The sequence below is a fragment of the Crocuta crocuta genome, unplaced genomic scaffold (genome assembly GCF_008692635.1).
Source record: "Crocuta crocuta isolate KB4526 unplaced genomic scaffold, BGI_CrCroc_1.0 scaffold152, whole genome shotgun sequence".
Taxonomy (NCBI): Eukaryota; Metazoa; Chordata; class Mammalia; order Carnivora; family Hyaenidae; genus Crocuta; species Crocuta crocuta.
In genome coordinates, this window is record NW_027528798.1 from 1,688,956 (window position 1) to 1,711,033 (window position 22,078).

Here is a 22,078-nt window from a genome sequence, read left to right on the forward strand (position 1 = left end):
TCAAGATCTGTATGTTTTGAATCTCATAGTTTAAAAAGAGAAGCTGAGATGTTAAGGCCACTATCGCTAATACAAGGAAGAACATTTTGTTTATTTCAGGGTGAAGCTCAAAGATTAAAGATAGTTTTTCCAAATAAAAATACATTGATCCTAAAACTATTTAGGTATTTATTTGACACACCTCACACATTTTAGTCAAATATATCCAACCTAAATAATTGAAAGTTTATGTGTCAGAATAAAGCTCAGTATTCATTTGTCTTTCCAAATAGGGAAGTATCCTGGAATAGTCTGATGTTACTGTATCCTACACTGAATTACAGACACTCTTTCAGTTTATAAAATCAGAGAGGTTGGTACATTCAGTGTCAGTTTAGTTCAAATAAACCATCTTTATTCATTTACTGCAGTATAAAAACCCCCAAATTATTCTTTTTTTTTTACTACTCATTTTGAGAGAGAGACAGAGAGAGAAAGCACAAATAGGATTCCAAGCACTCTCTATGTGCTTTTGGCGCAGAGCATGACGTGGGGCTCGAACCAAGGAAACCATGAGATCATGACCTGTGCCGAAATCAAAAGTCCAACTCAACTGACTGATCCATCCAGGTACCCAAACCTCACACTTATTCTTGGTGTCTTTTTATTTTTTCAGGGCTAGGACAAACTACATAAGGACCAAAAGGAAAGGGCAATTTTAATAGAAGAGAAGTTTTATTATTATTTTTTTGGACATCAAAAAATTTGCAAATTCAACCTCTGTGCATCCTAATTGTATCTGCAAATTCTCTGCTCTTATTATTTATTTTAAAATATTGTTCTGTGTCATAATCACTAACATTGTTAAAAGAGTACCATGTACGGAGCTCTAAATATTTTTGAGTCTCCACCTTATTTAATATTGACAGTCATCACATGATGCTTTTTTTTTTTTTTTCCCTCAACTGAGAAATTTGAGCCATGGAAAGGTTGGCCAGCCTCTGCATCAGAGCCTAGCGAAAATTCAGAAACTGAGACATTTCTTCCCTGGTAGATGAGCCACAAGATAATAAGTCATGGAGGAGTTCCAAGTCTAAGTTCTTAACCAACTGAAGCTGTTGTGCAGATGAAAATGGACCCAACTACTTTGTAGCCAAATCAGCATATTTCACAGTCACTTCTTTTTTGCTTGCCCTGCAGAATCCACACATGGCTCTGCTTAATGTTAAGCTATGCATGGAAACCTAGTTTAATTGCACCTGAAGTGGCACTTTTTTTTCCCCTCCTCACTGTCATTGCTACTGCAGTTTCTGTGAACAGCTTATATTGCTGCATTGTACTTACATGTTACAGAGTTCCTAAGAAATTGACAGTGTCTATCTTGATCTTTGAAATGGTGCTAGGACAGAGTATGGGGTAGACTTTAATTAAACTAGTAACAGAATGAAGGTCAAAGCAAAAATGTATCAAATAACTAGTTCCTCAATTGAATTATCTCATGTAACATTGTATATTTTATTACATTGTTCTAGTTGAAAACAAAAGTGGAACTATCAAAATACTATTTTTAGGGTAACTTTATAACATAGTTAGGACGTCCTCATATTTAGTATTTCTTGGGAATGTGTTTGGTAGAAAAAGAGCTACCTGTGTGGAAATTATTTATTTTTATTTGTCAAAATTTGGTGCCAGATAATTTCACATTAGCACCCAGTACTCTTCTGAGACTGGTAAATATCACACCATTATTTAGAACCCTTAATTGAGGATCTGGGTGCTTAAAGACTTTTGGATGTATATAATCTATCCAAGAAAATAAATGTCAAGTATTTCTCTGAAACCATTTTTTAAATGGTTGAAATATTTTAAAAATTTGGAGGTAAGTTTAAGAACATGACCTGTTTGTGAATATCTCTCATATTACAAATTGAAACTATCTGGGTCCAAATAAATTAATCACTATATAAATCCCATATACTCCTCTTCTTTTTTTTTTAAAAATATCTAAACCATTATGCAAAGGGGTGCCTGGCTTGCTCAGTTGGTGGAACATTTGACTTGTGATCTCATGGTTATGAATTCAGGTTCCACACTGGGTGTAGAGATTACTTAAAAATAAAATCTTAAGGGACACCTGGGTGGCTCAGTTGGTGTAGCATGTGACTTGGGCCCAGGTTACATGGTTTGTGGGTTTGAGCCTTGCCTCCAGCTCTGTGCTGAGAAGCATGGAGCCTAATTCAAATTTTGTGTCTCCGTGTCTCTCTGCCCCTACCCCGTTTGCACTTTGTCTCTCTCAAAAATAAACATTTAAAAATGTATTTAAAAAATAGAATCTTAATAAATCCTATTATTCAAAACTAAAAAAAGGGTAGTCGAATGAACTGAGTTATCTACTTATTTGACTATACTTGTATACAATTCCATATGTAAAGAAACTATTTCTGAAAATCTGTGATTATTTTTGTCACTTTGATCATTTATGACTACTCATAGTTGGTTGAAATATGCAGGGAGTTTTCACTTTGGTAATTATGTTCTTCTTTTTTTACCAGTAAAAAGGTTAGGTTGTTTCAAAAATAATTATTCACAGACTAAGTAGAAAACCAGGTAAGTTGTCAGATACTGAAATAAATTCCTTCACTCAAAGGTAACACTCTCTAACTCCCTGGGAAAGAAAGGAGGGAGCTGTTAACTTTGAGGTGATATTAAGATCAAACCCATGAGAATTTATATTGTATCATGAATCCTGAATGGTGGATATTGCTGTCTCCCCTGGGAACCCTCCATGCAAAATGATATAGTCTATCACGTCTCTCCTTGTACATTATTGCAGTCTCAGATACTTGCCTGATAACTGGCAGTCAATCACTTAGTTAATCTTGTTATCTTTTCTTACCTATTTAGTGGTGGTCTGCATTAGTTCTGACTACTTACAGAGGAACATGGACTAATCATCGATGTAAGTGATTGCGTCATATACCCAGGAGATAAAGAGATTTTGTACTAATTATTGATAATTGACAATGGTCATTTAGCCATGATAACCAATTGGGCTATGCATTTTCAATTATCCTCTTTTATTTAATTTTTACAATTTCTCTCTTTTAATCTATATGTGTCAGTGTATGTACTTTCTTAGGAACTTTGTAACATATGAGTACAATATAGCAATGTAACTTCTGAAAGGTTTTAAACCCTTCCTCTTCTAACCTCCACATAAACTACATTTCTGTCTAATGTTACTCTAAACAGGGAAGCTTTTAGTATTTGAAGGTTAAATAACATAAATAAGAGCCCAATTCCATTTGGAAAACTCTTCTCAGGCTTGTGGTTGCAAACATCCACCAAGTGGACATATAACCAGAGTATAGGTAGAGCTAGTATATCTTTTTTATTTTTATTAAAAATATTTTAAAATGCATTTGGGATTACTGTGTTAATATGAATCGGATAATGCCAAAGGTGACATGTAGTGTCTGGTCAAGTCCTCATTATTTGGCAGAGCTGTGGACCTTCAGATTGATGTCACTTGAGTCATGCATCCTCCAAGAAAGTTAGAGTTAAAAATAGACATCTTCTGATAAATTCACTGCAAAACATAGTAGCCAGATACTGTCATGGAGTATTTTCGAAAGCAGAGTACATCCTTAGCAGTAAGTCACAAGATGGCGGCCTGCAGAGTCTGATTTCATGAATCCAAGCTGCTGTCTCTTCTCCTGTATATCATTTCACACATTCAGAAGAGCAGTCACACATCCCTACTGAAGGAGCCTTGTATTTACCTTTATACAGAAGGGAGCATATATTTATATTGGGTATGCATCCATAACTACAGAAAAGAGAATGCACTCTGACAAAAACTATCTAGTGAGCTAAACATTTTCTCAAACTTTCTGAGTTGTCAGCAGAACAGTGTCCCATGCTGAAAATTATGTCAGCCTTTTCCCCCAGAAATCACTCCATAAAAATTTAACTCTGTTAAATTCATCTGAGGAAAAAGAGAGATAAAGTATCCTTAAATCAAAGAGATTTATGTATTCCAATAAAGCTGCAAGATTTTGTTTTGATAGCAATAATGCAAGAGCCAACAAATTAAATGCTCTTGAGGAATGATTATGGCTACAGGAGTTATTTTGTTTTTATCAGGATTGAATAGCTGTGTAACTTGTCTCTTACAGTTGTACAGATAGCTGTGGTATTGATAAGTGGCTTATGAGAAATGGTGTTGAATTGGGAAGAAAATATAATTTACTTTTAATTTGATTTCATTTAGTAAACCTGATTTTACAGCTTGAGTTGTAGTTATTTATTATTTACCAGCCATGATACAAAGTAACCTGCCACCAGGGACATCAATTATGCCCCTCCTGAAGATCACTGTCATTGGGAGGAATGGCACACTCTCTCCCCGGGTGTCAGTGATGAGTAAATTTGAAATTGCCTGTGACCTCTCAGGGAGTTTCTGCCTCTACTCTCTTCTGCTGCCAGAGGGTCCTTCTCTGCATTTGGCATTCACTAAAGAGCCACAGAGGCAGAATGGACTGATCAAGTGATCCGAAGGCCAGTCAAGATAAATTAGATGCTTAATTTATACGCCAGGCATTGCAGACAGACTAATTACACAAAGACAGTTTGATAAAGTAATGTAAGACTCTGCACATATTAGGCAGAGCCTGCTTCCATGAAATTATTGCTGATATATGTGCTCTGGGCTTTGAGATTTTGCATGCACAGTTGTGCAGCAAGCACTATGAAACATACTCAACGAAGGTCTCAGAACTGGGTACTATCTGCCTACCATTTCCATTGTGATGCTGTCCACCAAGAGACCGTTTTTCCCATTGTGTGGTGCTTGTTTTTAAGTATTTACTGAAATGGATGTAAAAGTGTTAAACAGCAAATCCAAAGATATGATAACTGAGAAAGATGCTAAAAACGAATCAGGAACAATATTCATAGAATCAGTCACCAAAAAATGTGGGAGAATGGGCCTTTTGGAAAAGAATGATGGGCTTAAAATTTCATGTTATCTCTTAAGAACTCAGAGACTGCACTGGTACTCAGAGAAACAGAACACCAAATGAGAGCTGAAGCACAGTGGCAGACAAAGAAAAGGGGTACTAATGTTGTACTGCAGAAGCACAGGATGAAGGACAGACTTTATATTCCAGAACTTTGTGTTTGTGTACAGTGGCTAATAGAAGCAGCCAGTAGTTCACATTCTGGACTGGCTTTAAGCATAATTGAAGTGTATGCTGAACTCAGTTGCCTAAAGACAGACTGAGAATTGACTGCGGTTAGTATAAATACTAACTTAAAGAAAAAGCCACTTTAAAATCAAGGGTGAGACACAAGGGATAATCTGGGGGAAAAAGTCTCAGGTTATTAAAGGGAAAGTTTAAAGATCTAAAAAGAGCCAGAACAGAAAGACTTTTCATGTTTATAGGTGGCTAAGGGTTTTGAAAGTTCCCTGATATAGGGTGTTACCATCAGAATCACACTGGGTGTTAGTGTTAACATAGTGCATGAAAGAAATGTCTTGATGTATTTCTAGAGAAAAATATTTTAAGTGAGCAAACAAGTATGCAAAAATTTAACTGTCGTTAATGTAGTAGGGTACAGAATCTCTAGATGAGATAAGTATTGCCTATAGCAAATAGCAAAGGGAATCTGAATAAATTTTCTCAGGTTCTTCTGTATGTTTTACTTTCAGTACAGTGTGGCTCCTTCCAGGTGAATGGTACCTGGAGTCTGGTATCTGGGTCATTGCATACATTCTGTTCTCAGGTTTCAAGAAACCTTTCATACCTATCTGAACCTGTTAGAGTCAGAACCTTGTTCTTTTTTGACTTCGAGTAGAAGGCTGCCTTGAGGTTGATACAATTCTTGACATTAAAAACTCTCAAAGCAGCTTTCTCTAAAATTTCAGAAGAAAGTTCCAGTTAACGATTTCCAATATCTCCAGGGGGTGGAAAGGAATAGACACTAAATTCCTGAACATTTAAATTAAGCCATGAAAATGTCTTACTATATGACTTAGCTTTTCTAAGACGCTGTCCTTGCTGTGGAGACTGATCAGGAAAATAATTATGGCCATAGACAAGTGGTCTAATGTCCTTGAACTTTATGACAGTTGGTTTGCCAACAGTTTCCTTGGCAACATAATTTAGTTATGTGTTCAACTCTATCTTTCCTCTGTGGCTTGCACTACATCACTGTGAACTCACTCTAGCAACAGCAGCAACAGAATCCTACATCTTAATTCCTTTTTGAGTCCTAGACTACTGGTTACAAGTGCATTTGGGGAGACAACTATAGCATCCACAATGAAAATAAGAGTGGGGACTCAAATTCTGAGTCTCTTTTTCTCTCTTTGCTCCTCCCCCACTTTTCTTTTCCCTCTCCCACTCTCTCTCAAAAGTAAATAAATAAACATTAAAAAATGGTTTTAAAAAAAGTAAGAAATCTTTAGGTTTTGGAGTCAGACTTCCTTAGTTCAAACCTTAGTATTTTCTTTTGCCACAATATAATATTGGGCGTATTATTATAAAAGGATCAGAGTTTCATTTTGTTAACTTACTTAGTTAAATGGCAGTAATAATCCTTATATCATTGGATTACAAGGGGAATTAAATGACAGAATGTATGCAAAACACTTAGAAGCATGCTTTGATGCGTAATTAGTATTCACTAAATTTATATAGTTGCTGTGTACTTCTCACTAAACCAGACTTTTCTTTCCAGGAACTTATATGGCTAATACTTAAAGTGAAATAATGGATTCTCTATGATATCAAATGACAGTGTTCTTGGTTACACAAAAACTTTCCATTTCTGTGTACCAGATAGCTGGATTTGGCATCCATGAGATATTTTTCCTTACAATCGACACAATCTTTTTAGCTCAGTAATATTATTTTCTGTCTCTGTGTCTTGGATATTGTCTTCATCCATGTAAATTTCAAGTTAGATACCTAAACTTCCCAATCCTTGCTTTTCCATGTGTGTAAAGATTTGTTCTCCAATACTAAAATTGAAATACTGTGACTATGAAATACTATTGAAATACTGTATATTGAAATTCTATGAATTTCACTTATCAGACTTATAAAACACTTTGGTTTTTTATCTGAAAGTTAACTTCACTGTAGCATTTTGCCAATTACTAAAGTATCTTCATCCTTAATGTATTTCCAAGTTGAATTTCTAGCCTAATGATATAGAAAACAATAATTCTTCTAGCACAAGAAAGCAATCAGTAGATTAAACATTCTTCTGCCTGTATTCCAAACCTAAAATTGCTTGTTGGAAGTAAAAATTGAATGAAATTTTCAACTATAATATTTAGTAAGTGTATTCCTTCATTCAAAATTTACATGTGCAAGATACTAAGGTAAGTGCTATATCTATATATCTATCCATATAGCTATATAAATGTGTGTATATATGTACATATACATATTTCATTAAGTGCTTTTGATTGAGATTACCTTCTTTAACATTTAAAATAATCCAATAAGGAAGATGGATGTTGCCCAATTTTAAGATAAACTCTTGATAGGAGAGCCCCAGTGATTTTTACTTCATTTTATAATTTAGTAATATACAGAAATTAGATTTACTCTGTTAAAATTTTATGTTATTTCCAGCAAAACTCTATTCATTTTAGGGTGTTTTTTTTTTTTACCACATAGTATAAACAAAAAACATAGTTCAGTACATGTCTTTCTCACAACTTAAACCTTAAGGTAAATAAAGTCTCCTGCCATTGCCTGTGTCAGCCTTAGGTATACTGTATTTTTGAATGATGAGTTGACACATAGAAAATCAATATATTTTACAGAGTTGGAGGTTCTGGGAAAACCGCTTAGTTTCTTGTAACTAATATATAATGATTTCAGGTTGTGTGACTAATGAAGCATAGAATGCAGTGTTTCTCTCTAAATGGTGCTGTTTCAACACTCAGCCTGGAACTTTATCAGAAATGAAGATTTAGACAAACAGAGCTGCCTATGCATCTGCTAAGTCAAATGGTCTTTGTGAATATTGTGCTCTCTTTTTTGGGGCAAACTGAAGCTTCGAGACATAGAGAAAAAGGTCCACATCTCATATTAATAAAGGATAGGACAGGCACTCAAACTCACGTCTTCTTGACTTCTTAGTCATCACTCTTACATAAATCTGAGTCTCCTAATTAGTTATCATCTCATTACAGAAAGGTGGTGTTCTCTATCGCTTCAGTCTCAGTGCCAAGTGCATTGTGTGTACTTTGTAAATGGATATTGAATTGTCTTTGAGGCAAACTTTTTTTTTTTCTTAGCACTAAATACAGGCCTTTGCACCGTAAGTGTTCCACTTCATGGGGCTGAAGGTTTGAACTGGATGATCCAGTCATGGCTGCCTTATCGTGCTACACTGGATTGACTTTAAAAGCCTGCTTATAGCAGCCTAATCCAGTAAGTGTTCCCAGGCTTCTGCGTGAACTCATAGTATCTGCTGTGGCCAGTTCCATTTTTTTTTTAGTGTGCCTGCACCCACATGCGCGCGCGTGTGCGCGCACACACACACACACACACACGGCTAATGAGTGTTAGTGCTAATGAGTCAAGAGTTGTCCCTTAAAATTCTCATCCCTGTGTCACCTGGGTGGCTCAGTCGGTTAAGTGTCCAACCTCGGCTCCAGTCATGATTTTGTGGTTTGTGAGTTTGAGCCCCACATCGGGCTCTGTGCTGACAGCTCAAAGCCTGGAGCCTGCTTTGGATTCTGTGTCTCCCTCTCTCTCTGCCCCTCCCCCACTAGCGCTCACTCGCTCTCGCTCTCTCTCTCTCTCTCTGTCTCTTTCTCTCTCTCAAAAAAACATTAAAACAATTAAAACCTGGAAAAAATAAAAAATAAAATTCCATCCCTATCTCTTGTGTGGAAGAGACATATAGTTTAATCATTGCAATATATACACAGTTTTCTGCAATACAGCACTGTCCAGTTATAACCATTTAAGATACAAGGACACAGAGGTACTTTTTCTTCTAAAAATTCTTCCTTCCACCCCCATAAGCACAACTAACAAGACCAAAGACATCTTCTGTACAGTATCTCCCATGAAATTTCAATTTCAATGAAAAGAAAAAGAGACAAAAGAGAATTACCTTAAGTGTGTGTTAAATATTTAAATAAAGCATTCCTTGGTAGGTGTAGATAATTGCTAATAAAAATTGGTGAATATTTAAAAGTTCAATTGCCTGGAATTTTTCCAAGCTAAAAGAATATTACAATGATTTTTTTACACTTAACAAATTTATTACAGTTAGATATTATTCAATATAAAATTACCTATTAGGGGCCCCTGGGTGGCTCAGTTGCTTAAGGTTCTGACTTAATCTCAGGTCATGATATCACAGTTTGTGAGTTCAAGCCCCACATCGGGTGCTATGCTGACAGCTCAGAGCCTGGAGCCTGCTTTGGATTGTGTTTCCCTCTCTCTCTCTGCCCCTTCTCCTCTCATGTTCTGTCTCTCTTTCTCCCTCAAAAATAAGTAAACATTTTTAGATAATTGTAAAAACTTACCTATTAAAATAAAAAATCTCCATAAATATATTCTATCAGATATGAATACATTCTATTATACTCAAATATATGGTATAGATAGATTGATAGGTAGATATCACATGTAATGTATATGGTCTATAGCATGTGTGTGTGTGTACGTACACATATAAAGCTTCCCTCTCCCCTCTCCTGAACAAGATCTCTTACTAGAAAGTAAATTCCATGAGACCTATGATATTTTTCTCTTCTGTTCACTGTTGTATCTTCAGTGCCTTAAGTATTATGTGGCATGTAGTAAGTAATCAATATGTTTATTGAATGATCAGTGGAACTAAACTTAAGGATTTCTAATGGAACAATAGTGTTATGCTAGGCACTAGCTTGGTACTGACACTTTGAAAATGAATTTGACCTGTTCTCTATCCTTAAGGACCTAACAGGTATTGATTTTCATAAAACTCTATAGGATAGAAAAGCTTTCAATTATTCTTTGCCCCAAATATGGAAGCCAAGGCTAAGTGAGACTAAGGGATTTATTCAAGTTCATATATATAATCATTGGCAGAGCCAGGACTGGAACCCAGAATTTCCACCAGAAATTTCTTCCAAATTTAATCCTATTTGCCAAAGATTAAAATGTACGAGTTTTGATCCCGGAATCTAAATGAGTAAGCCTGAAGCAGTTTCCTACTGGTCTCAGCCTCTGGGGTGATTCTCAGTAAAAGACTAAGTGGATAGTTGGCAGTGTCCCAAGGAAGTCACACCTGTCACATGACTTATTATAAGAGTTCTAAGGAAAGGATTTAACCCCGGAGTCTACAGAATTCTTGAAATTTTTGGTAAGCGTCATGAGAAAGCCGTTGAACCAATGTTTTCGACTCTGGAAAGTCCTGGGCTTGAAGCCCAGAAGAGGGTCATTTGATTTTACTGAAGTCAAAAGATGCAGAAATGACTCCTGTGAGCATTGCACATTGAATTGTCACTTTTGACACTTGTAGTTAAATCAGTATGGATTTATCTCCCAAAGGAAGAAGATATCAATAAAATGCTGTAGACTGGAGCAAATGGTATTAAACCATTCTTCTATAAGTAAATGTGTTAATATGTGGTAAATGCTGTATAAATGTAGATGTATCTTTACATTGTGTATTAACATGTTTTAAATAATCTCAAAGATTTTTATCTTTGAGAAAATGGTATAATTTTATAAATTGTTTAAAGATAAGTGCAACAAGAAAACATTCCATGTAGTGTGGCCTTAGTGTTTTATAAGAAGTCTTTGTGTGTTTGTGTATATGCACCAGATTTATGACCACCTAACAACTACCTGAATCGTTCCTCTGTATAAAGGATAGGCATTTCTTGTGTGATAATTTGCAGTTGAAAATGATTTGATTGTATAGGACTTCACTTTCTCAAGGTGCTATTTCTGAAACAGTGGGTCCCTTGGATCCAAAGGAAATATTTTCAGTAATATTTAGGGAAATTATTGATTTTCCTTTGGAAGAAACTGTGCATTACCTAAATTTGAGAAACACTGTTTATTATAAAGTGTAAAGTTCATTATATATAAGTGTGCTAACACAGAAAAAAATATCCTAAAAGTGAATAATCAAAAATATTCACTGCTACTTAATTTTTTAAAGTTTATTTATTTTGAGAAGGGGGAGGGGCAGAGAGAGAGGAGAGAGAGAATCCCAAGCAGACTTCATACTGTCAGCGTGAGCCCTATGCGGGGCTCGATCTTATGACCCTGAGATCATGACCTGAGCCAAATTCCAGAGTCAAGTGTTTAATAAACTGAGCTACCCAGCCCCCCCCACCCCCACTGCTATTTTCTTTACAGAATTTTTTTTTTTAACTTAAAGNCATACCACCAACTCAGGCTGGGGGTTACTGTAGGGCCCTATTAACATATCTGTAAGAAGGGCACAAAAATCACAGTCTTTTTGAAGGTTAGTTTGAATAGCCTAAGTAAAATCCCTAACACCAAAGGCACACACAGAAAAACAGCTATATTTCACTTTTAAGGGATCATTGACAAAAGATACCTTTAAATATATTGAGGACATTGTGTAAATGTTTTAAAGCAGTCAGTTCTCTGGACCACATGATGAAAGTTCTTGAAAATAATATTTGAAGTGCTTTTATCTGTGGAAGGAAGTGCTTTATTTTCAGTTGGGGTTAGGGGTGGGGGTGGGTGAATTATGAATCCACTTACTAGTTGTAAATGTGTATTAACTCCTGGGAAAGGAAAGGTCAGGTAGAAATAAGGAGGAAGTGAATTAATTACAAAGCATCCTGCTAAGTAATTGTAAGAACCTAAGAAAAGTCTGGGAGAATTATTATGGTGCCATATGCTGATTATGACCATGCCTACATTGAGCAAGTAGGTCAACTTACTTAACCAAGAATAGAAATAAATGATAAAAAGAAGAAGAGAAAGTTAGAAACAATGAAATCTGTAGTTGTTCTCTTCGGGTGTGGACTTCCTACATACATCCAATTATCCAAAGAGCTGTTTGTGCGTTGTATTACATAGTTCTGTGACTGCCTGTATGTGCAATGTCTATGTTTGCATTTAAGTTATCTTAATGTGGAAATAGAACTCTTTGGGGATTCCACAGTTTCATACCGTTCCATGGACAGCAAATGCAACACAATACACAGGATAAAGTATACCCTGATAATAAAATAAAACTTTTTAAGACCTTTAAAACGGAGTGCTTTATTTGATATAACTAAGCAAATTAAATGCTCATTTAGGACTATTTCAGATTCAAACTTAATTTAAGGCTCATCTGGGGTTTGAAATTTAATAACATACCGTTCCATGTGAAATAGAAGGAGAGAGAGAGAGAGAGGCAGAGCCCTGAGTCCCAATTATGGTTGCATACTTTAATAGAGATGAGAAAATAACATAAACTCTGCAAGCCTCAGTATCCAGGCTTACATGGTGAGAGTAATAATTCTTAACTTGGATGAAATATGCCTCTGCCATTCCAGTTGAGCATACTAAAGATCTTCCTGGCACTTATAGCATCATAATTCTGAAATAATTCATTTGATCAATGTATCTCTAGGATTTTTCATAGTCCAATGCATGACACATGGACATTTTTCACACATGGGTTGTGCTGAAGAAATTACTATGCAGCATAATTTTATAGCATATAAGTATAGATTGCCAGGAATACCACATATGTATTTGTTTACAGTATTTATTAATGACTATCATATATGGGACACAGGTTTTCAAGAGTCTCAGAAAAAATGTGTTTAGAACCTAGTCATTGGGGTGCCTGGGTAGCTCAGTCATTAAGTGACAGGCTCTTGGTTTCTGCTCAGGTGGTGGTGATGTCACAGTTGGTGGGATTGAGCCCCCCACTGGGCTCTGCACTGCCAATGTGGAGCCTACTTGGGATCCTCTTTCTCTGTCTCTCTTCCTCTCCCCCCTCTCATTCCAAATAAATAAACCTAAAAAAAAAATAAGACCTACTTATATCCAGAAGTTGATTATTTTAATGGAATGTATATACAATTAACTTTTAGCTATAATAGAATAAGTGCTGTTGGGGGTATTTGGAGGATAAAAAAGAATTAATGGTTATAGATTATCACCACAGGTGATCCTAATGGAAGCAGTAAGGTATAGGAAGGTAAAAACAAGAATCTAGAGTCAGTCTTGGGTTTGAGCTTTATTTCTACCACTTACCATCAGTATGACACTGAGAAAGCTGTCTAATTTCTAGATATTTTGATTCCCTCTTCTTTAAAATGAGATTGTTGTGAGGAGTAAATTTTTCTTTAACGTAAGAAAAATGATACAGTGTATGGAATGTGGCAAAGGTTGATTTTTAATCTTTATTGTAATACACTAAATTTTAGATGAAGGATTTCATGAATACCATTTAACCCGGTCAGTACTATGAATTAAGGCTAGTGTCAGCTTCACTTTATTTTTTTATTTTTATTTATTTATTTATTTTTATTTCTAGGAGAGAGAGAGAGGGAGACAGCGTGAGCAGGGGAGGGTCAGAGAGAGAGGGAGTCACAGACTGAAACAGGCTCCAGGCTCCGAGCTGGCAGTCAGCGCAGAGCCCAACTCGGGGCTCGAACCCACGAACCGCGAGATCATGACCTGAGCGAAAGTCGGACGCTTAACCGACTAAGCCACCCGGGCGCCCCTCAGCTTCACTTTATAGATGGGTGAGTTTGGTTTCAAGATATTACTGTAACTTGCCTAATTTTACTCAGATAGTATATGCCTGTAACAGATTTTCTTCTATCCATCTCCAATACAAGTTCTTAACCATGTTGTTCTTTGGAAAACCAGGCATAGCAAGAAGTAAACTCAGGATAATATTCTTTTCGGAAATCCCGATTTTGACACATAAAGGATGTTGATATGAAAAAGAGAGAAAGAGATGACAATCTTATAACTGTCTCTGAAAAACAGTAGGTGAAATGGTAATTCATTAGGAAGTTCCTTTCAGGTTTGGTGTGATTGAAAATGTAATCATGTTTTGAAATAACTTTAATCTGATATTGAAAAAAAGTTGGAAAAAATAATGCCTCTTTTTAACAAAGGGTATTGCCTCCCCCTATGTACGATTGAGATACATACTTAAAAAATATAACCTAAAATTGGGGAGCCTGGGTGGCTTAGTCGGTTAAGCGTCTGACTTTCGCTTAGGTCATGATCTCGCGGTTCGTGGGTTCGAGCCCCGCGTCGGGCTCTGTGCTGACTGCCAGCTCAGAGCCTGGAGCCTATTTCGGAGTCTGTATCTCCCTCTCTCTCTGACCCTCCCCTGCACATGCTGTCTCTCTCTCTCCTAGAAATAAATGAAAATAAAAAATATATATATAACCTAATATCATTTTTTTTTCTATTAAAGAATCTGAATTAGCCTATCTTCCTGAAATCAAGAGAGGACTCAGGAGATGATATCTGACAACCTGTGTCTGAGTTCTAAGCAGTCTGCTATGGGAGTGCAGAAAAGCAAACGGCTAATTCCAATTTAACGAAACTTGAAAGATGATCATAGAGGGATGGCTTTACCGTGAGGCCGTGAAAGGAAGTATAGGCTATGATTCTTCCAGAATGAGCATTTTATTGATAGTAGATTTAAAACCTTTTGCTCAATTACCTTTTATTTTACTTCCTTCAAAACTCTATTTTCTAGATGGCCATCTACTTAGTTACTTGTTCCAGAAACAAGTCATTAAATGTATCCAGCAGTAAACAGTAAATACATTCAAACTGGCCCATCTTGAAGGAACTACATAATCAGCAAGTAAAGATGGGTTAATGGGACCTCTTGAATCTTGAATGTGGGTTTTCCTTACCTATAGCAATTAACATGTTTGAAAATTAGAATTAATAATCAGCAAGCTCAATTTCAATTATCATTAGAAACGTTTGTATTTATTTTTGTAGAACAGTTGACATCTAATTAGCATGTTAAGAGCTACTTGTGTTTAGATATTAATCAAATATCTTTTAAAAATCTTATCAGAGTTATTTAGGTAAGGCAGGCATATGCATAATTGTAATTAACTTATACCACTACATGATTCACCTCTCAAATAATGCCTAGAACCATAAATTCACTTGTTCATTTGTTTATTCATGCAATAGCATGATGTATCAGAAACCAGTTATTCTCTAAAACATACAAAGATTATCCCCACCCCTCTTCAGTGATGTCTGTTCTTCTTTATTACTCCAGAACCTAAAGTCAAAGTTGTTTCCAGGATGTGTCCTAGTTAACAAAATTACCCTTGCCTGTAAAGCTTTTTATAACTTTTAATACCCGTATAACCCTCTGATAAAGTTTTATTAGTTCCTAAAATTTTTTGTTTTAATATTTATTTATAAGTTCATAATTCCCAGTAAACAGGTAACTTCCCAAAAATGATATTGAAGACTTTCTATTAGTTTGTATCCCTAGTTCATAACACAGTGGCTAGAAAGTAATAGAGACCTATACAGCCTATTAAACAATTAATTATCTGCTGGTGTGATCAGTTGTTAAAATGTGCACTTTAAGTCTCTTTAAGTGGGGAGAGAGAGAAGGAGACACAGAATCCAAAGCAGGCTCCAGTCACTGAGCTGTCAGCACAGAGCCTGACACAGGGTTTAGGCCCACCAACCGGGATATCATGACTTGAGTCAAAGTCAGAAGCTGAACCGACTGAGGTTAAATTTCTTTAAATAAAGTTAACTTGTGGAAAATAACGGGCTTTGTTATTAGACCCACAATGAGAAATATGGCTCATTCGTGCCCTAGCAACATGGGCAAATTGTATAATGTCTGATTCTCAGACGTCTCATCCCTAAAACAGGAATTATAGAATGATAATATTTCAAATGAGACAAATATAAAAGTATCTTACCACAGTTTATCACATGGGGTGATCCCATGGAAAATGAATTTTTTTTTGTTATTTTTTTTAATGTAGAAACAAGATATACCTTGAAATTGAGAATGCATTTGCAGAAAATCCATGCCAATCTTAAGAATTGGTTCAATGCACAGCCCTGGTCCCCCATATTCTAAAAAGGAACAATAAGGTGGAGCCATTCTTATGTCAACTTAGAATTTTCCAGTTACAGGTCTCTAGGGACCAATTTCATTGACTGTATGGAAGTTTCTTGGCCTTGGTTGCATGTGGCTTAGAGAAGTAACTGGGGTTTCAGTAGCTTTGTCCTGTTCCCTGTGTCCCAGGAGTACCGTGTGTTTTCTCTGACTCAGAATCAGTGACTTAGATGGAGATAAAAATAGTCTGGAAGGCAGTTTTTGTATCAAATGGAGGAAAGTAGAGCTGAGCCAATTCCTGTACTTAAATCAAAAAGCAACAAGGGCAAATGCTAGTACTTATGTTGTTGCCCTCAGTGGGGGAAACAGTCTCTTTAATAGCTAAGAAAAGTAGCAGAGAAATCTTAAGAGTTCATATCCATATGAGACTTTACTCCAGTGCATCATAGCACACACACTGTCTTGGAGAGAGAGACCAGTCTACATGGTTAGATTACCACCATGACTAGGACCTCAACATCTCATTTTTCAAAGTCTTCTGTCTTTGGTTTGGTTATGTGTTTACTTATTCGTTTGCTTTTTTTTTGTTGTTTTTTTTTCCTGTGCTCAGCAGCAGCTTCTAAGATGTCTCCCAATAATGCCTGCCTTCTAATATTCATGGCCTCCTGTAATCCTCTCCCCTAGAATCTAGACTGGATCTAGTGATTTGCTACTAAGTAACAGAATATAGAAAAAATAATGGGATAAGACTTATGAAATTGTAAAAAGAGTCTGGCTCTGTCTTGATCAGCCTCTCTTGCTTTCTCATTTGCTTGTTCTAATAGAAGCCAGCTGCCATTTTGTGGGCTTTTCTGTGGAGAAGCCCGCATGGCAGGAAATGGGAATGTATCCAGCTGGGGAGAAATGTAAGGCTCTCAGCCCAACAGCCCAAAAGGAACTAAACCTTTATAACAAAAATATTTTGAAATAAACAAAAATGAAAATTTATGTCAGAATTCGTGCAATCAATGAAACAGTGCCTGAAGGAAAAGTTATAGCATTTAATTTTTATTTTAGGAAAAAATCTATAATTGATAATACAGGTTTCCAAACTTAAAACAAAAGAATTTTTTAAAAATGCAAAAGAAAGAAAAACTGTACCCAAAGCTAGTAGAATAAGAGATGTAATAAAAATAAAAAAACAAAGATCAATGAAATAAAAATAGAAAATAATATCAAAATAAGTGAAAGCCAAAGTTGGTTCTTTAAAAAGATACACTGATAAATATCTAGCAAGACTGAATTAAAAGAGAGAATAAATTATCAGTGTTAATAGTAAAAGTATAGATATCCTTTGGAGATCCTGATTCCAATTCTTTTGGATGTATACCCAAGAGTTAGATTGCTGGATTATATGGTGCTTTCATTTGGATTTTTCTTCTTATTTTGAGTATAGTTGACACATCCTGTTGCGTTAGTTTCACATGCACAACACGGTGATTCAGCTTCTCTATATGTTATGATATGCTCACCACAAGTGTAGCTGCCATCTGTCCCATTACATCTCTATTACAGTGCCATTGACTGTATCCTTATGCTGTACCTTTTACTCGCATGATTTACTCATTCCTGAAAGCCCATATCCTTCACCCCCACCATCCTCCTACCCCCTCCCCAGCAGGAATGATCAGTTTGTTCTCTGTATTTATAGGTCTGATTGTACTTTTTATTTGTTTATTCATTTGTTTTCTAGATTCCACATATGAGGGAGGGAAATCATGTAGTATTTGTTTTTCTCAGTCTGATTTCTTAAACTTAGTATAATATGCTCTAGGTCCATCCATGTGGTTGCAAATGGCACAGTATCATCGTTTTTTTATGGCTGTGTAAAATTCCTGTGTGTGTGTGTGTGTGTGTGTGTGTACACCACATCTTCCTTATCCATTTTTCATTTTTAAAAATTTTTATTTGAGAAACAGAGAGTGCAAGGGGGGGAGAGGAGCAGAAGGGAAGAGAGAGAATCTTAAGCAGGCTCCACACCTGGACATGGGGGCTCTATCCCATGACCCTGGATTCATGACCTAAGCTGAAACCATGAGTCAGATGCTTAACCAACTAAACCATCCAGCCACCCCTATCCATTTTCTTTTGATGAACATTTACATTGATTCCATATCTTGGCTGTTCTAAATAATGCTGCGGGAAACATAAGGGTGCATATATCTTTTCAAATGAGTGGTTTTGTTTTATTTGGGTAAATACCCTATGATGGACTTATAGGACCATATATTATTTTACTTTTTAGTTTTTTGAGGAACAGTCATACTGTTTCCCACAGTGGCTGCACTAATTTACATTCCCACCAAGAGTGCAAGACGGTTCCTTTCTCTCCACATTTTCACCAACAGTTGTGATTCTTGTCTTTTTGAATCTAGCAAGTCTGACAATCATAACTGATATGTCATTGTACTTTTGATTTGCATGTCTAATTTTGACTTTTTGAGAAACCTCTATACTGTTTTCCCTACTGGCTGCATTCTTTTGCATTCCCATCAACAGTGTATATAAGCTTTCCTACTTCTCTATTTGTCAACACTTATCTTTATTTTCTTTAATAATAGCCATCTTACTGGTGTGAAGTCATATCTCATTGTGGTTTTTATTTTCATTTCCCTGATGATTAATGATTTGAACAACACTTCGTATACTTGTTGACCCATTTGTATGTTTTCCTTGGAGAAATGTCTCTTCAGGTCCTTTGCCTATTTTTACTTGGGCTAGCTGTGTGTGTGTGTGTGTGTGTGTGTGTGTGTGAGACTGAGTTGTAGGTGCATCATATATATCCTGGAAGTTACCCATTATCAGTATATGCTTTCTAAATTTTTTTTTATCATTCTGTACATTGCCTTCTTACTCTGTCTATTGTTACCTTTGCTACTGAGAAACTTTTTAGAATGATATAGTCCCACTTGCCTATTTTTGTTTTTATTGCCTGTGCTTTTGGTGTCACATCCATGAAATACTTGCCAAGACCAGTGTCATGAAGATGTTCTCTTAGGTTTTCTTCCAGAAGTTTTACAGTTTTAGGTCTTGGGTTTAAGTCTTTAATCCATTTTGAGTGGTTTTTTTTGTGTGGCAGAAGATAGAGGTCCTATTTCATCATCTTGCATGTGAATATCCTGTTATCCCAGCACTGTGTTTGGAAGAGACTATCCTTTCTCCACTATTTATTCTTGGCACCTTGTATATGCATGAGTTTATTTCTGAGCCCTTTAATCTGTCTCGTTGGTGAGCGTATATACCTTTATGCCAACATCATTTTGTTTTAATTGCTTAGCTTTATAACATAATTTGAAACTGGGAAGTGTGAGGCTTTTAGCTTTACTCTTCATTCTCAGGATCACTTTGAATATTCTAGATCTTTTGTTATTTCACATGAATTCTAGAATTATTTCTCTATTTCTGTAAAAATAGCCATTGGAATTTCCTTGGTAATTGAAATCAGGATCATGAAGAGATATCTACACTGCATGTACATTGCAGCATTATTCACAATAGCCCAAATTTGGAAAGAGTCTAATATCTACAGACAAATGAATGGATAAATAAAATGTATTATATGCATATAATGGGATATTATTTAACCTTAATAAAGAAGAAAAATTTTACCATCTGTGACAAATAGATGGACCTAGAAGTCATTATACTCAGCATAATAAATCAATTGCAGAAGGACAGATACTATACGATTCCACTTATATATAGGAGGCATCTAAAGTAGTCAAACATATAGAAGCAGAAAAGTGACTGGTGGTTATTAGGGATTGATGTAAGGGGAATTGATATTCAATGGAGATAAAGCTTCAGGTATAAATTTACAAAGTGAATAAATTCTAGAAACTTGGTATACAACGCTTTACCTTAGATAACACTACAGTGTTGCTTACTCTAAAACTTGTTAAGAGAGTAGATCTTATGTTGAGTGCCTTACTTCCCCCCCCCCACCCCCCACNTGATAGATATGTTTATTATCTTGGTTGTGGTGATGGTATGAAGGTTGTGTGCGTAAACCCAAACTCACAAAAATTCATACATTATGTGTGTTTAATTTTTATATCAATTACATCTCAATGCCATATAAAACATTAGGAATGAAAAAAAAAGATACTATTACATACCCCGTATACATTACAGAATTTTAAGAGGCTACTAAAAAAATTCTGTACACATATATTTTACAATTTGCAAAGAACAGAACTAGTTCCTGAAATACCACAAACTATCAAAACCTCTAAGTATGAAAGATAATTTGGCAGTTGATAATTTGACAATGAAATATATTTAAAATATCAATTTGTTTTCAGAGCTTTTGCAGACATAGTCAGAACTCTTTCCTCTGTTTGCTACCCAGGGGCCAGGCTGGGAAATAGCAGTTGGTCTCTACCATCAGTGCTCTTTAGGGTCAGAGCCATGCAAGAATAGTTCATGGATAATCCCAGGAGTTCATAAACAACTGTATGTTGTCTATTTTCCTGACTGTTTCTCTTGCTTTATGGTTTCCCAGGGCTCTCCTTTAGGTCTTTTAGTCAGAAAACTGGTGCTTCACTCTTTTTTGCTATATACTTCTTTGAAAAGTACCTGCATTTGAGGCCACATAAAAACAAAGAGAAAAGAAATGGTCCATGGCATCACTCCACCCTCTAGAAATGAGTCTCTCTGATCAGAGAGGAGGTATTCCCACCCAGAGAATGTTAGGTTTCTATAGGCTGTCTTGGGGACAAGAGAAAGGAAAAAAGAAAATAACCACTCCTGTGGGCAGTTGGAGATGTCTTTCCTAATGATCATGAGAAAACTATACAGGGCTTATTTTTCATCCCTCTCTTTCTGGACAAAAGCCTGCTTCTTGGTTTGGGGCTCCTTTGAGTCCATGCTGAAAGACATCAGAAGGAAAACAAAAACAAAAACAAAAGCTGATAATCTCATTGTTTACTTTGAATTCTTGTCTTCTTGTCAGTCTACCTGCTACTTTTTAGCTTTCACAATCCTCAAACAGATGCTATATTCATTCTGCCCAGGTTTTACAACTCTTTAAGTGGGGGAAAGAGAAAAAGATGTGCTTTTCCTAAGAGTTAAATATCTCAACATTCAAGTATTTCCCTTTATTTCTGTATGTTTTGCTTTGTGCTAAAATAGAGAAATTTCTGTTATGTCACCATCCAAGAATACTTTTAATATCTCTCTATACACATCCAGTTTTCAAAAGAATATATCTTGTTTTTCTAGGGAAAATGTAATATACAAATCCAGGATATGCTCTAGTGTAGCACAATGTAAAAATACTATAACTGTTCTCACAATATAAAAGTGCATCATAGTGTCTGATAAATAGCATGATAGTTTTTGCTTGCCTATTGCCTTGTAAGATATAACCAGAAAATGTAGAACTAAAAATGGGGGAAAAAATGCATCACAAGACCTTTGATTAATGTTTGTTATTTTAAGATTCATGATCAAGGATTCTTGACTCACAAGAGGTCTGGCTCACCCACTGAACTGCAGTACTGCCTGGATTGAGGCACCAAGCTTTAACTCAACAATAATATTCACCAGATGCTTGAGATATAAAAAAGAAAAATCATCAAAATCAATATGAGCCTATTTTTATAGAAAACTGTACTTCATAAATAGCACTCTCTTCATCTCACAAGTTCAGAACACAGAAGTTTCTTCATTCAAGAGTTTGTCAAAGCCTCTCTGTCTCCATTTTCCTCTCTCCTATATCTTTTTCTCCTCCTTCCACAAATTTAAAATTCAATTTGTTAAGGTTTTGTGCAGGTCAACTACAATTATTTAAGGAGAGTGAACCCAAACTCATGCTGAAAAAGCCTGATATATCAAGAGATAAGATACTTTTCTAATTCCCTTCTTTGATTACAAGAACCTTTGGATATAAAAGCTACTCAAAGAACCCTTACTGAATTCATATTCTATACCAGGTGCTGGCTTGTGGCCTTAATCTATATTGAGAATG